This window comes from Rhea americana, unplaced genomic scaffold, assembly GCF_003343005.1.
Source record: "Rhea americana isolate MKP2758 unplaced genomic scaffold, rheAme1 scaffold_211, whole genome shotgun sequence".
Taxonomy (NCBI): domain Eukaryota; kingdom Metazoa; phylum Chordata; class Aves; order Rheiformes; family Rheidae; genus Rhea; species Rhea americana.
Genome location: NW_028186269.1, coordinates 403,699 through 418,911, shown reverse-complemented (window position 1 = coordinate 418,911; position 15,213 = coordinate 403,699).

The following is a 15,213-nucleotide window of genomic DNA, read 5'->3' as shown; positions in this document are numbered from 1 at the left end:
AATGAAAATCACGGCACATGCGTTTCGAACGTGCACTCTGCATTTACAGAGCCACTTGAAACTGCTGACAGCCAAGTTATTTGGAGGAAAACAGCCACACCGAATGTCTTAATGCGTAATACGAATACAGATTTGCGAGGGCGATCACCAGTACGGTGCTCTATAGAAAGTAAGCAGAGGGACTAACTGTAACTTTTGAACGTTTAACCTATGCTCAGCCCTTAGCTAAAAGCCAGATGTGGTGCAAGAGCTCTAATTCACGGTTAATAACTTCCCCCTCCTCAAACACGTGCAACACAAAAGAAGAGATTAAAAAGATATAAAGCCATGTTTAGGCCAACAAGTTGTTAAGTTTCTAGAGCAAGGACAGTTTTCTAAGTACAATCATTTCCTCCAGCAAGGTAACTCATGTAAACACCATCAGGGTCGTATTGTTTGTTCTTCGCTGCCAGATGGGGGATATAAACCATGCAGAAACAATTTCAGATTTCCACCCTGATTAGTTCATCTTGAATATTTTCACAGTGTGAATCTGGAAGTCAGAAGTTTACATAATGGTTATAAATTAGGGAGAAATCCTGCTGCCAAGAAAGTCACACTCAGGCAAACAAACTGTCTCCTTCCTAACATGTTTTAGGTGTTGCTTATCAAACGCATTCGCAGCTCTAGGTGGAAAAAAAGCTCCTCGCTGTTTTTTGGATTGCTGTTTTTCCATCGCCAGCTATATATTCAAAGCAGTGGTTTACCCATTTAAAAACCGACGCTKCTCTTTACCGTCCCCATGGCCCTTAGATTAGGTCTGTCATCTGGAAAACCGAGGGGTTGTGATAGCCTAGAGCTCCACCCTTAGGTCATTTGAAAACTGACAACATGTGAAAACCTCGAATCAGCCCTAAATTACATCCTTGGCCAGTTAGAAACTTAACTACAGCAAAAGCRCCCCGAGTCCGTAATAGTTAAGAAGTTTGCTACTAGGCAGTCTTCGGACTGACCTGCTCCTGCCCTCGCCGAACGCCGCCCGGCCGCGAAGCGCTGCCGCGGGAGCGCTCCGTGTAGCCACTTGCACGGTCCCCTGTTCTTCAGAGTGCTGCTTTTGCTGGTTTATAGTCATCCCAAAAGCTAAGCCCTAAAAACAGTATTATCTTACCAAATCTCAACAGAATGCCAGGTCTTATTAGAATCTATGGTTTCTGTGGTTTAAAAGAAAAAAATGTCAGTGCGTAGCTGCAGAGTAGATAACAAATACCCAAGTAAGATTTATGCAAAGGCAACTCTCTGAGGCATAGGCAGATGGAGTAGGCAAAAGGTAAAGTTTACACATTCTTTTCGACTGGCTTGGCTGAGTGATAAAAACAGCAAAGAGCTTGCTTTTATTCCACRATCATTTTGATTTAAAATTCTTCACGTACCAGTTATGCAATTGAAATTTCTGATTATAGTAAGTATAGGAGTAAATTCTGCCGTGTGATACAGGCACAAGTTCAGCTTTCCGTTAGGATCAGCTRTGTTAATGCACATGCATGTCAGGGCAGAGTTTAACACTATCTCTATAGAACAGTGAACTAGCTTAGGTCAAACAAGCCGGTTTCATTTAATACGGAGAATGTTTAAGAAGAAATGTCAGAGTTCAGTYCTGCTGGCTTGCGAAGGACATCAGGAATCACTGAAGCCAGACACCTATCCTGATCTTATTCACTTTTGCACTAGGATTACTCTATTGACATAAATCAGCTCTTTACCAGGAATCCATCCAGCTGACATATGAACAGTTCATAAACTTTATGTAAACAAGGAAATCATAGGGCTGTTCAGGTGAGTAAATATATTCATGTGGCTTAAGTATTTCCGAAGTTACATACATTTTTGTCCCTTTTCCTGTTGAAGTATTTTCTGCTAAAGTTGACCTTTCTTTTTAAAGGAAAGTTTTGCAGGAAATAGTCTTCTTTTCCTTCTCCTCTCCTCTCCACTCCTCTCCTCTTCTCTCCTCTCCCTTTCCTGAAACATATATTAAGATCATGTGAATGAAAAAGTCTTCAAATGTAATTTTCAGTATTTCTAACAAGACAATAGATTTTGACCTTTTAGTGAAAAATACATTTTTTAAGAAGAAAAAAGAATGTTTCACAGTTAACTCTTTTGCTTGCATAAGCAGGGACTTACTTCAGAAGGAAGAGCAGACCAGCCCTGCAGACAGCACAGCAGACAGAATTCCAGTCCAATTCATCTGTGGCATATTTGGTTGTATTTTGCCAGGTGACAAGGTCTATGCTAACGTATTCCCTGAATATTTATTCCACAAAATTGTCCCTTATGCTAAAGGGTCTTGAACAGTGAAAAGCGTTAAGGAGTGTACATTCTACTTTTCAATGAGTACCCCATTTTTGTAATTTTATTATTGATTTTTTGAACTTTTGTTGAGCTCCAAACAAGAATAGATTCAGCAATGCCATGCCTTGTAATCCCACATTCCCTTCCTAGCAAAGCTAGCAGTTTCTAGCAGTTAACCTGGTGTGCTGCAGTTCAGCTGCAACTCTGGGCATGCAGCAGGAATTACGAGGTGAAATTACTCCTCTGTGGCCATGGTCGCTTCAGAACATGAGCTACAAAATACAGTCCCATGTGTTTCTTCTAGCTAGTGCTGGTGAGCTAAGCTGCTGAGCTTCATAAAACAGTGCAGCACGCAGCTTCAGCATGGTAGCTATGCTTTGGGCTGTCACTTTCCAGCAGAAGTTTCACTCTCCTCCCAGTGCCCTTCACTCCTCATACCTTTTTCCTTCACAAGCTGTTGAATGGCGCCTCCTACCTACCAGCGGCAGCAAACAGCCTCTTTGCCACTGAGACTTTCCCCACGATGCCCCGTGGAGCTCTGGCAGGGGCTACGAGGCCTGTCCTGAAATGGCAGCTGCTGGGCAGCATCCGCTGTGCCTTGCAAAGGGGTCACGCCAGCCCCAGCTCCCTGAGAGCAGCCCCTCTCTTACGCCTTGACCTGCTCATGGTGCACATCGAGGTCTCTCAGCCACTCTAGGAGGCCACACACCGGCTCAGAGACCAGCCGGTGCACCCAGCATGGCGAGCCAGGGCAGAGGACAACCCTGTGCTGGGCAAGTGAGGTCCTAGAGACCTGCTGCAGGAGAAGTTGTGACACTTGAGGCCAGAGAGGGTCAGATGGGATGGGATGGATCTCACCTAGCATTAGATGTCTACAGGGTCAACACCCACATATGAGCTTCCACCAGGCATGGAGCAGGGAAAGGCAGGCACTTTCAGAGGCCAGCGAATCTCATTCTCAAGTAGGCGCCTAAATGAGGCAGGTGAATAAGGTCCATAAGTGCCTCTTTCCTCTACTCAACTGCTCAGAATAGGCATCTGCATTGCAGAGGTRTAAAGACTAAGTGAGCTTCAAGGTCAGCTATGCTGACAGCTTGAACTCTCTTTATAAACCCCAGCTATAGGAGATATTGCCTGCAAGGCCTTGCCTGTTCTTAGAGTATTGGTGCCTTCCTCCAGGTCCAAGGAAACCAAAGACAGTATTAGGAAGACTTAGCAGCATGTAGTCATCTAAGTCACTATCCACAACTAACACCTGAGAAGAAGTTTTGAACCAGATCACTGTTGGATGCTGTGGTGCATGGGAAAGTCTACACTCTGGGGCAAGCACTTTACATCAGAGGTTGAAAGAGAAACACATACAAAGAGTTTTCTTGAATGAAGAGCCAGTGTCTGTCTAATTGCTTGAGTAAGTCTCTTGCTTTCTCCAACACTGGGCATGTCAGATTACCATGACTTGGCTGATGCTATTATGCCTTTTCTCCACAGTTTTTTGATTCTGTTGCATCCAGGTTTAGGGCTGTATACATTATTGAGTTTAAGACAACCAGTTCTACAAAGGATGGTGAGATAGTCAGACTTTCCTATTATACGCGCGAAAGCCAAGTTATTTGTGAATATGTGTAAGGTATTGAGCCTTTATGTGCAACTGTAACAGCCTCTTTTTTTCCTTCTATAACAATATCACTCTTGACCAAAACTCAGGACAAATGGGACAGGCAATATGACGCCTTTAAACTGGAATGCAAGAGTTTTCTTAGTAAACGATAATTTTCACATTTTCAAATGTTTTCTTGTAAAATAAATGTCTAATGAACCCTGTAAGAATTATATCAAGTATACATATTGCAAATGTAAGTGGGACTGTTATAGATAACTTTAAACAAAAGCTGTAAGTTGCTGGTGTTCCTCACGCAGACTTCCTTATATCATACATATGACAACACATTCAAATAGATATAGAAATCTATTCAAGTAACATTGAAAATGATGCATTTTAGTCCACATACATGCATATTTTAGCACACATCTACATGTATTTCCTTCTGAGCTTTGTGGTCATAATATATAGAATGCACCACCTGGACATTTCAGTCTTAAAGAAGATGATAGTACTGCAGTCCTTTCAAAACATCTCTGAACTATGTCAAGAGACAGTCCTGGTTCTGCTCAGCTACATTTTTCAGTCCCATGGATGATACTATCTGTTCTACGAATGCTGATGAAACTGGAATTGTATTACAATTGCAGGCATTTGGATCAACGTATAGAATAACTCTTCCCAGAATATCTCTTAAGACTCATAGTCTGCAAAGTGCTGCCTTTTTCTTATAAACACAGCTAAGTCAAGGAAGAATGTATAAACTCTCCCTTCACTCAGCTTTGCCCTTCTTTCTTTAGTAGAGGAAGAACCCTAGCTTAATGCAGTTATGTCTTTGGTGACTACACATCTGCAGCTGTTCAGGAGACATTGTTCCCCCTCAGGCTTTTCTTCTGGGTCCAAAAAACCCACAGACCCATGGGCCAGATATAATCAAATTGAAGCTTTCCTATCAAGGTGGAAAATAGCATTCACCTGTCTTCCCAGAAATGACATCTCTATAATCCGTTTTCTGTACTAGGAATGTCACACTCCTGCCACAATGCTGTCTCTAAGTCACCGTAGCACATGACAAGCATTTGTTGCAAGCATTTGTCTATCAGAATTACCCAGATGTGCATTCAGCTTGTGTATTATAGGCATATGTATTCCAGATAACTTTTGTCTCCTCTTGTTGCTATTTTTTTTCTCTTTCCCTACAGTCAGAAAAGTCAAATGCAGCAGAAGAAAGTGTGTGGGCTGCAGGCATATTATGAGCTTTTACTATACTTGCCACTCACATGAGCAGAAACTGAAAAGGGGAAAGCTTCTGTAGTTTTCCTTAAAATCCCAGAAGTCTCCTGCATCTTTTTGTTTATAGGCTTCTTTTATTAAAAAAAAAAAAAAAAAAAAAAAAAGTTTTTTTTGTTCTCCCTTAAATACAGTTGTGTTGGCAGAAATGCAGAAATTTAGTCTTAAGTATATAGAACTGTGTTGATTATATCTAGTTAAATAAAATTGTTTCTGAGTTAAATATAAATTTGAAGTTGTTGTATGAGCAAGCATATTGTCCAGCAAATCATATTTACYGTTGTATTTCTTCACCTTTTGTTTTACTTGTTAATGATGCATTTCATTTCATTAAAAAAAAAGAAAAGGAGCAGAGAAATGAAGAAGAAAGGAATCGCTGAGTTTGATAATTTCACCATTTAAACTGTACCAAACAGGCTCTGAGCTTCAAAAGGCTTTGACGTGAGTGGGAGAATGGAAGGGTGAGTGAAAACCATTCCCAGGACTACTGCTTGCTGGAATCAATTTTCTGCAAGACTGGTTTCATAGGACCACATCACATCAGATTACATCTTGATGGTAATATCTTTTCAACATTAAAAACAACAAAAAAAAAAGAATTATGATAATTTTTTGAAGTATAATTTGAAAAAAAAAATACAGAATTCAGCACATATTACTGAAAACTGCAAAACCACAAGACCCAGGAATGTGTTCATAAGTATGTGACAGTCATTGCTATGCCAGTTTTCTCAAAGCTATTCATGTGCTTCTTGGTCAGGTAAGATTAACTTAACTCAGCAAAAATCAGAGATAGCTACTGAAGAGAAAGGCTTGCCATAGCTTTGTCTGCAGTAGGGAAAATATTGTTAAAATGCCCAGTCATCACTACTGGCTTATGATGCTTTATGAGAGTGGCTGGAATAATATCTTCTTTTTCTTCTAAAAAATAAAATATCCTAGAATATTTTGATCTCTTAAAAATAAAAAGTGCCTTAACCTGAAACTGAAGGATATTTCTGCCCCCGATACATTAAAAAAAATAATTTTTAGTAAAAAATTTGTGTTTGATACAGAGTAGGCAACATTGCAACACATAAGGAAATCTTTTTCTGAAAGTCAGAAACATCTGTAACTGCAATTAGAATGTGTGTAGTGCATTACAATGCCCAAATTTAATTGAGAAACTTGCTATACAAGACACTTAGAATCATTACAGACTTCTATAATCAGCTGTGTCCTATTCCAATTCCTCTTAACCGAGGAGAACATGGGCAACTCATAGCTGACTGCAGTGGGACTGCGCTTGTAACCAGTAAACCACAATTTTTCCCTACTGCACCAGAGAAGTGGTCTAATCAGTCATTAATTATTGGCTCTTAGGAGTCACAAGCAGGGACGCTGCAGTGAGAAACGTGAGTTCTTTGGTTGCAGCTGTGGTCAGTGGAGGAGTTTTAGCTCATTTTACAGTTCCATCTCTATAACTCTGTGTGTGTGTGTGTGATTCAAGAGAATCAAGGTCTGCTCAGACTCAGCGTCCCTCACCAACATCCTCCAACTGCCAGAAGAGGAGGATGGAAGAGGGACCACACATAGCCACAGCTCCTGYCTGTTAACAATTAAAATCTGCCTTAAAAAAAATTAACAATGAAAACTCTTAGCTATGTCATATTCATTCCCTCACACATGAATTACGAGGTGAGCCCTTACTTACACACATATTTTTGATATCACACTTCCCACGCTGTAACATAGACTCCTTTACATATTTATTCAATGCAGGATGGCTGGCAGCAAATGATACACTCCGTATTTTCATGAATATGTTATATGCACATAAATTTGGTATAGTAGTAGGAAGAAAGACCATGGGTCAGGCACACGAATAAGTAAGAAAGAGAAGCAAGTAATATCCGTGATATCATAGAATCAGTAAGGTTGGAAAGGACTTCTGGAGATCATCTAGTCCAACCTCCCCTGCTTAGCAGGGTCACCGAGAGCATGGGAGACAGGGTTGCATCCAGGCAAGCCTTGAAGATCTCCAGAGAAGGAGACTCCACAGCCTCTCTGGGCAACCTGGTCCAGTGCTCCGTCACTCTCACAGGGAAGAAATTCCCCCTCACGGTCAGGCAGAACTTCCTGTGCGTCAATTTCTGCCCATTGCCTCTTGTCCTGTCACATGGGACAACTGAAAAGAGTTTGTCCCCGTCCCCTTGGCAGCCTCCCTTCAGGTACTTGYAGACATTGATAAGATCCCCCCTCACTCTTCTCTAGGTGCCTAGGGTTATTTCTCCCTAGGTGGAGGACCCTGCACTTGCCCTCATTGAACCTCAGGAGGTTCCTCTTTGCCCAGCTCTCCAGCCTGTCCAGGTCTCTCTGAATGGCAGCACAGCCCTCAGGTGGATCAGCCACTCCCTCCCAGCTTGGTGTCATCAGCAAACTTGCTGAGGAGGCACTCTGTCCCCTCAGCCAGGTCATTGATGAAGACATTGAACAGGATGGGACCCAGTCCTGAGCCCTGGGGGACACCACTAGCCACAGGCCTCCAGCTAGACTCCACGCCCCTGATGACGACCCTCTGAGCTCTGCCTTTCAGCCAGTTCTCCATCCACCTCACTGTCCACTCGTCTAACCCACACTTCCTGAGCTTCTCTAGRAGGATGTTATGGGAGACGGTGTCAAAAGCCTTSCTGAAGTCAAGGTACACAACATCCACTGCTCTGCCCTCATCTACCCAGCCAGTCATTCCATCATAGAAGGTATCAGATTGGTTAAGCAGGATTTCCSCTTGGTGAATCCATGCTGGCTACTCCTGATCACCTTGTTTTCCTCCATATGCCTGGAGATGACATCCAGAATGAGCTGTTTCATCCTCTTTCCAGGGATGGAGATGAGGCTGACCAGCCTGTAGTTGCCTGGTTCCTCCTTCTTGCACTTTTTGAAGGCTGGAGTGACACTGGCTTTTTTCCAATCCTCAGGCACCTCTCCAGTTCTTCAGGACCTTTCAAAGATGATGGAGAGCAGCCTGGCAACAACATCCACCAGCTCCCTCAGTACCTGTGCATGCATATATCTTATTGCTGATCACAGCAATGATGAAAAGGGAGTTGACTGTACACCTGTACCCTGAAGCTGCCCTTAAATGTAGATGCTGAGGATTATATTTAATTAATAATTGTGGGAAGCCTTTAAGATTTGGGCAGCAGCTTCTTTTAGAGATATTTCTTTTAGATTTTCAAAGTATGTGTTATGTGCAGATTATATCCATGAAACATCAGGCACAAATTTTTCACAGAGAAGGAAGCAGAGGCAAATGCAAAGTCTTGAAATTAGAGACTTGAGATACTAAAACAGAAGTTCCCAGAGTCCTGTATCAGGCCCATGTCAGCATGATCCAAAATGGTGTGATGCCACAGCATGTGTCCAGGCTCCCTAACACAGCTAACACACAGGCCCGATGGTCATCCTAAACTCATAAACCAAATTTCCCCCTGGGTCTGTCACATGCTAGCAGGTCTGGTGGCAAGGCTGTAGTGCTCCTACAAAAGCCTGCCTTGGAGTCAGCCTTTCTGACTCAAAGGTGGGAAAAGCATCCGCCTGCACGGCTGAATGGTGCTTTGCACCCTTGCTTCTGGCTGGCTTCCTTCAAAGCTTCCCGTGAAACAAGCCTGCCTCAGAGGCACGGTTTTCAGGATGGTGCTCCAAAAGCAGTCATTGCWGACAAACACCCCGAAGCGAGCTCTGCCCTGAGTGTGCAGCACCAGCTGTGYGGGTAAGTGGTTTCGGGAAAGCTGACTGTAGACTGCAGAGAATGGAGTGGAAGTGTCACGCACACAGTGGGGTGGGATTTGGTGGACGACATGCAGCTGCCTCTGGTCTGAGGTTTACAGCAAAGCTATTTGCCCCATGCTCCTTTTGTGCTCAATGGATGGAGACAGGCACTTCTGGGGTACAGTTTGGCTCCATTTAAAAGAAGACATAAAAAATAGGTTGGATGACTCACACTGTAAACATGCTTATTTTATCTCCATTGACTAAAACATAGATCCAGAATGACTAGATCAGATTTAGRTGCCTACAATGTAAATAAAATTAGATGTGATGAAGGAAATGACCCTGAGGCCTTTTTTACAAAGCCCCTATAATGCCTTTTCCTAATATCTTTTCCCAAAAGCACAGATATTAAAAATGCAGATAAAACATGTGGTGTGCCAATGAGTTTGCACAAAAGACAAAAGTTTTAGCCTCAATGTGGAAGTGCCATTTTGTGGAATTTCTGGATGGTTATGAAGTTTCATGAAATGGAAGAAAAGAAACAACTGGAAAAAAGATATTGAAGGAAAGGAAACTGAACCTCACACAGCTGTAACTAGGAAGCTGTCAGTTGTCCCTCTATGCCCAACAAACCAGGTTAGATCATCAACTGCCCTTCATTGGTATGGTTTCTTGACTTTCGCAGTAGTACAAGAATTTGCTCCAGCTGAGCGTTAGCTCTGCCATTTGACAGGGTAATTCTTCCCTGGACAGCTGTGGCACAAGTACAACAGCAATCACCAGATGGCACTGTTACAATTTTTTATAAATAGTTTTAACGGTCTTTCACAACAAGCTGTTGCAAGTAGCAAAAATATCATTTTCAGTCTTGATCTATTAATTTTATTTAGTATATAAGATTTTTTTGGGGGGGGAGGGATTCTTTTTTTTTTTTTTTTTTTTTTTTTTTCCTTAGGAGTCCCACATTGATGTCTGGGTTGAAATTCTTGACAGCAAAGATTTGTTGCAGTGCTGTTTGTGACAAGCCCCTGTCACTGCTAATTTGTATGGTAAAATTGAACAGGCAACGTTCAAAATAAACCCTGATCTGCCTCACTAATTTCTTCGTTGTAAGAAATGATGTATTAAGGCCTGAAATCTGCTGCATCTCAACAGACGGGCCACATTATCACAGAGTGCTCTCTTGTTAATAGATTTATGAACTTTTGTGGATTTGGAAACAGTTATTTCCAAGCTATACATAGGAAAAAATAAAAAATSGCTTCTCTTTAAGTGGATAAAGATTGGAGAACCCTCAAAAGATTACAAGCCTGAATTGAAAAGACACCTCAGATATTAGAAGCTTGTGACTGAATCTGTAATACTAGACTACAAATCTTGTGAAAACATCTTTTGTTGGGAAATCTTTTGGTATTTTCTCCTTCTGGTCATGGTTCAGTACATTGAAAAAAAAAAAAAAAACACGGCTGCATACTATCTTAACCAGAATGAGGAGTACAGAAAAACAAAAATTTACTAAAATATTTTTAACAATGACATTCATCCAAACTAAGAGTTTCTTTTAAATTTCCTAAAGTTCCAACTGTTTGAATCCACATTTTTGAAGCAAAATATGGAAAGAAATGAACTGTTTCTCTGGAGCTGAAGATATTTTTGTTGCATTTTCAACCACTGCAGTAGTATACACACTATGTTCTTATTTATATTAAGTCGCCATGTAACTCTCAGGTATGATAACCAGATGCTCCCATCTGCATTTTTCCACTTCTGGCCCAGTTCTTGTGTCACTTGCTGAAAGAAAATGATCGAACTGTCTTAGGATTGACCAGCCACTTCTTTGAAGCAGTTACCAGTGCAGCTTCTGACTCCAGGGCTCTGCCAGCACATACTCAACCAGCCTGCAGACATCAGTAGCTGGCTTTCCCCCATTCTGAGGCTTCAAATTAAATTGCTGTTGAGACTCCATGACATAAATTAAGAACAGAAAAACCAGTTTTAAGCTTATGGCTCTGAAGAAATCACCAAACGAGTTCTATTTTGGCAGCCTGCTGCTCACAACTCAGAAAATACGACAGCAAAGCAAATCACATGTCCAGCGCGTGTTTTATAACCCTATGTAGACTAAGCCATCTTGTAGGCACATGCTTGACTATTTTTAGTGGCTGTGCTCCCACAAATATGGCAAAGTCCTTTAGCATTGGCTGGTCACTAGGGGCTACTTGAAAAGTAGCAAGAGATGTCAGCTGCTGGAATTTTGACTGAAAATAATAATACCTGGAGTTCAGATTTGCTGCACAGATTTGCCAAAGTGCAAATGAAGTCAGCTCTGGCAATGTGACGATTCACTGATTGCTGCCTTCGGCCATGAAAGCACAGGATTTGATTGTATTTTATTTCCATCACTATTGCTACAGCACCATTTTAAAGGTACATGATTGCTCATGGGAATGACACTTTTCCAGGGTGTCCATCTGGGAATGAAACTTTTCTTCTTCAGTTCCAAGCAGGCACTGTGGCATATCCAGGGAACCTATAACTGACATGGACCATTAGTCATAGAAACATCCCACTAAAATTAGCGGCAGCTTTTCATCTTTATGGGCCTCATGCCTCAGTCCATATGTAGAACATACAAAATGGATTTTTCTTTTCTTGGCATGTAACCCGTCTTTCCGGTACTTTGGTTCCAAACCTTCATGAGCAATGCAGGTGGCTTTTGTTGCTCCACAGCTCATATTCTTGACAGTTACTGCATCTACACAATACTTCTGGATTCAGCCAGGCTGAAACATTCTCACAAACAGTTACTTAAGATTACCAGCATTAGCACATAAATATAATAGTAATTAATAACACTTTGGCTTCTTGAGGATCCCCTGTGCTGCTCTGCTGGCTGTATTTCAACAGCACCAAAACAGCCAGCAGCAAGGGCTCCCCTCACCCCCACCTTGTTCTTAAATTTTATATGGTTTGTTTTTAAGGTGTGCAACAGAGGCACAGTAACAAGCTACTGTGATTTTTACTTGTAGAGCCTGAAGTTTTCATAACTGCCTCTGTATCTACTTATTTATTTGTTGGGTCCCAGCCTGAGACAGTTCAGACATGATCTTCAGAGGTGTTGGGCACATAACTTCAATGTGAGCCAAAGGGAGCTGTGACTGTGCAATATCATGCTGGATCCAGCTTTTGTGTGTGTTTTTTTGTTTGTTTGTTTGTTTTGTTTTTTTTGTTTTTTTCCAATGGAGCACTGAGTGAGAAGTCATTTTGACATTTTGACAGTGTTTACCTTGTRTCTTTATTCTGAATCTAAGTTTATAACAAAAAGTGACTCGAATCATTTCTGAGGCATTTACTGCCTCTATGGAAAGAGKAAAGGATCTGAACAGATATTTTAGATGATTAATATATATTAAAAGAAAATACAACACTTCTCAATTCTGCCATCATACTTGAGTTTTCTGTTTGCTCCATCAACATACAGGTCAAATACCAAATGAGTATAAAACTCTCTTCAGTATAAAACTCTCTTCTCCTGAAGGAGAAATTATGCCAAAGCAGAGGTCAGTGAGACCTTTGCATTACTATTGCTTTACCTGGCTTATGCACACAGAATTTCATTTTCTGGTGCTGTCAATATATAAGCTTTCCAAAGCATTTTATCCGCTCAGAAAAGGCAACACTATGACAGGTTGCCCTAGTTGAAATTCCCAGCCCAACACTTTCTATTTTGTAAAAATATATACATACATATATATATATATATGAATTGCTTGGATAAAACACAGAGCAGTACTTGAAGCTGACTAATAGCATGGCTAGCGCTTTTATCCTATACTGTGCAATGGAGTGCAATGAGAATTATGGTTGTATACATCCAAAATCAGAAAAAGTGATTCATTTTGATTCGGAATGAAGCAGCAGTGTGTCTTGGTGTTGCTCATAAAAAGTCTTTAGAGTTTCGTTCCTTGCAGACTTTGTTGCAGTAATCAGTAGCGCTTCTCTTAGCTCATTGTCAGCATTGCTGGCAGCACRGCAGGGAGAATTGTTTGCACATTCTGTTTGCCATTGAAACACTTTATATTAAGACTCCTTTACCAAAGGATTTACAAGTCACATTAGGGACAGTACATCAATAGAAGCTGTTGTAGAATCTCACTGTAACCCTAATGACTGATGAGCCTTTCATTGACAGCCTGTGAAAAATTTATTAACCATCCATAAACTGTTTGTAAATTGAATTGGAGTATTCAGACTCAATGTTTGAAGAGCATTTTGAGCATTTAGTCTGTCTTCCTACATAGGACATAGGTTGTAACATCTTCCCAGGAGTCCTGCAGTTTCCAGATGAGCTAGTGCATTTTTCCTAGAAAACTATCCACTTTGGATCTGAAGTTCTCTGGAATCATTAATTACTCAGCATTTAAATTCTTGTAAAACAGAACTCCTAGAGGTCCATGTTTCAGTTATTGAATAGCCTGGTACATTAAAGATCCCTCCACTATTGCAAGCTTCGATTCTCTCTCTCTCTCTCTTTCTCTTGTTTTATGACCTATACAAAGAAAAAGTCATTATTTACTATTTTGATTTTGGTAGTATATGAGCTCCATGCACGCAAGGGCTCAGTCATGTTCACGTTATATGAGCAAATGGTAATTCATCCTTTCAAAGATTGTGTAGGCAAGACCTATCAGATGTATATAGAAACTAACTACTCTGAGATTGGCCACAGAGAACAGAGTAAAGAAATAATAGCATATTTGCTGTTCTTAGACAATCTTAGCCCTGCTGCAGTGAGACTTTACCCCAGAATTTAACTACAAGAGTGTATTCCTTTCAGAGGTCTCTCTCTCAGAGAGAGTTGGTGGCAGGGCTTCCTTCTCTGGCCTATATAATTAATTTGAGATGAGAACTAAAAGCAAAAGAAAACAAAGATAGCAAAAAACTAAGACAATTTGCAGTATACCAAGWGACAGTATGAATGTAATCACTGTACATTAATGATCTAGCAAATGATGAGYATTGTGCATATCACTGATTTCCTGTACTTACAAGCTCAGCATCACAACCCAGATTTCTTATGAAATCACCCTACTACCTTCCCCACTCTTTCCTAAGCTTCCCTTTAGCAAACTGCCACTGCTGTGTTTTTTCAGAGCACACTRTGTGACCTAGCTTAGAAACCCAAGAGCCCTCTTCAGATTCTCTCGTAAAACAACTTGGATCTCCTCTTGTTTTTCTTGAATAAATGCAACACATTCTGCCTATTTTTTGCCAAGGTGTTTAGAAATGGTAAAGCTGGGAACTGAGGAATGCTGGCAGGCCAGGTCAAGGCAGTGTGCTTACTGCAGTGCTATTCTCCCACCAGCTGTTTCTGCTTCCCTGTAATTTGTTCAGGATTTGCATCAGGACCTTTAAGTTCACCTTCTGAAAAATATTTATTAAATCTTTCTTTCTTTTGTCTTTTTTTGTCTTTTTTTCTTGAGAGAAATGTTCCCCCACTCCCTCTCTTTTAGAGGAGAATAATTTGCCACTGGATTGGAAACAAATTAGTACCATGTTGGCAGGGCAGGTCTGCCTGTTTCCCAGACACATTCCTTGTATTTGCTAATTCTTTTCAGCATGAAAATGGCAGACAAAGGTGAAATCACATGTATTCAAAGAGCTCCTTTAACAGAGAAAGACTTTAAAAGATGTAGGGATTCATTCTTCACAGTTACAAATGTGGTCTATTCCCACYGACAGCAACTCAGGACACTGCAAGATTAGTGAGTTCTATGGAGGATTCACAATTTAGATACCAGTGACAGSCTGTTTAAAAAAAATCTTAACTGAGAGATACTGCTGGCTATTTATTAACTACCAGTTACAAATATCTGTCTAATTCCTTGTATCTTGCRAATGTTATTTACCAGTGTCTTTAGATTTAATTTTGTCAGTGTCCTTAGGACATTAAGAGATTTTATCTGATTTTACCAGTGTAGAGAATTTGGTTACAAGACTAACAACTGATGCAAATCATACATGGAGCCAGTGACTGAAATAAGAATTGGACAAATTATTCTCTCTCCTTAAAAATAAAATAAGAATTTTCACTTTGACATATTCTGAGATTAAGCTTACTTAAGCCTAATGTCAAATTGAAAAGTAGAGAAAAAAGCTAAATGAAATATTTCAAAGTCAAGTAGCGTTTCATTTGATCAGAACTGAAATATTTTTTCTTTCATTTTTATTTTTGAAAAAAC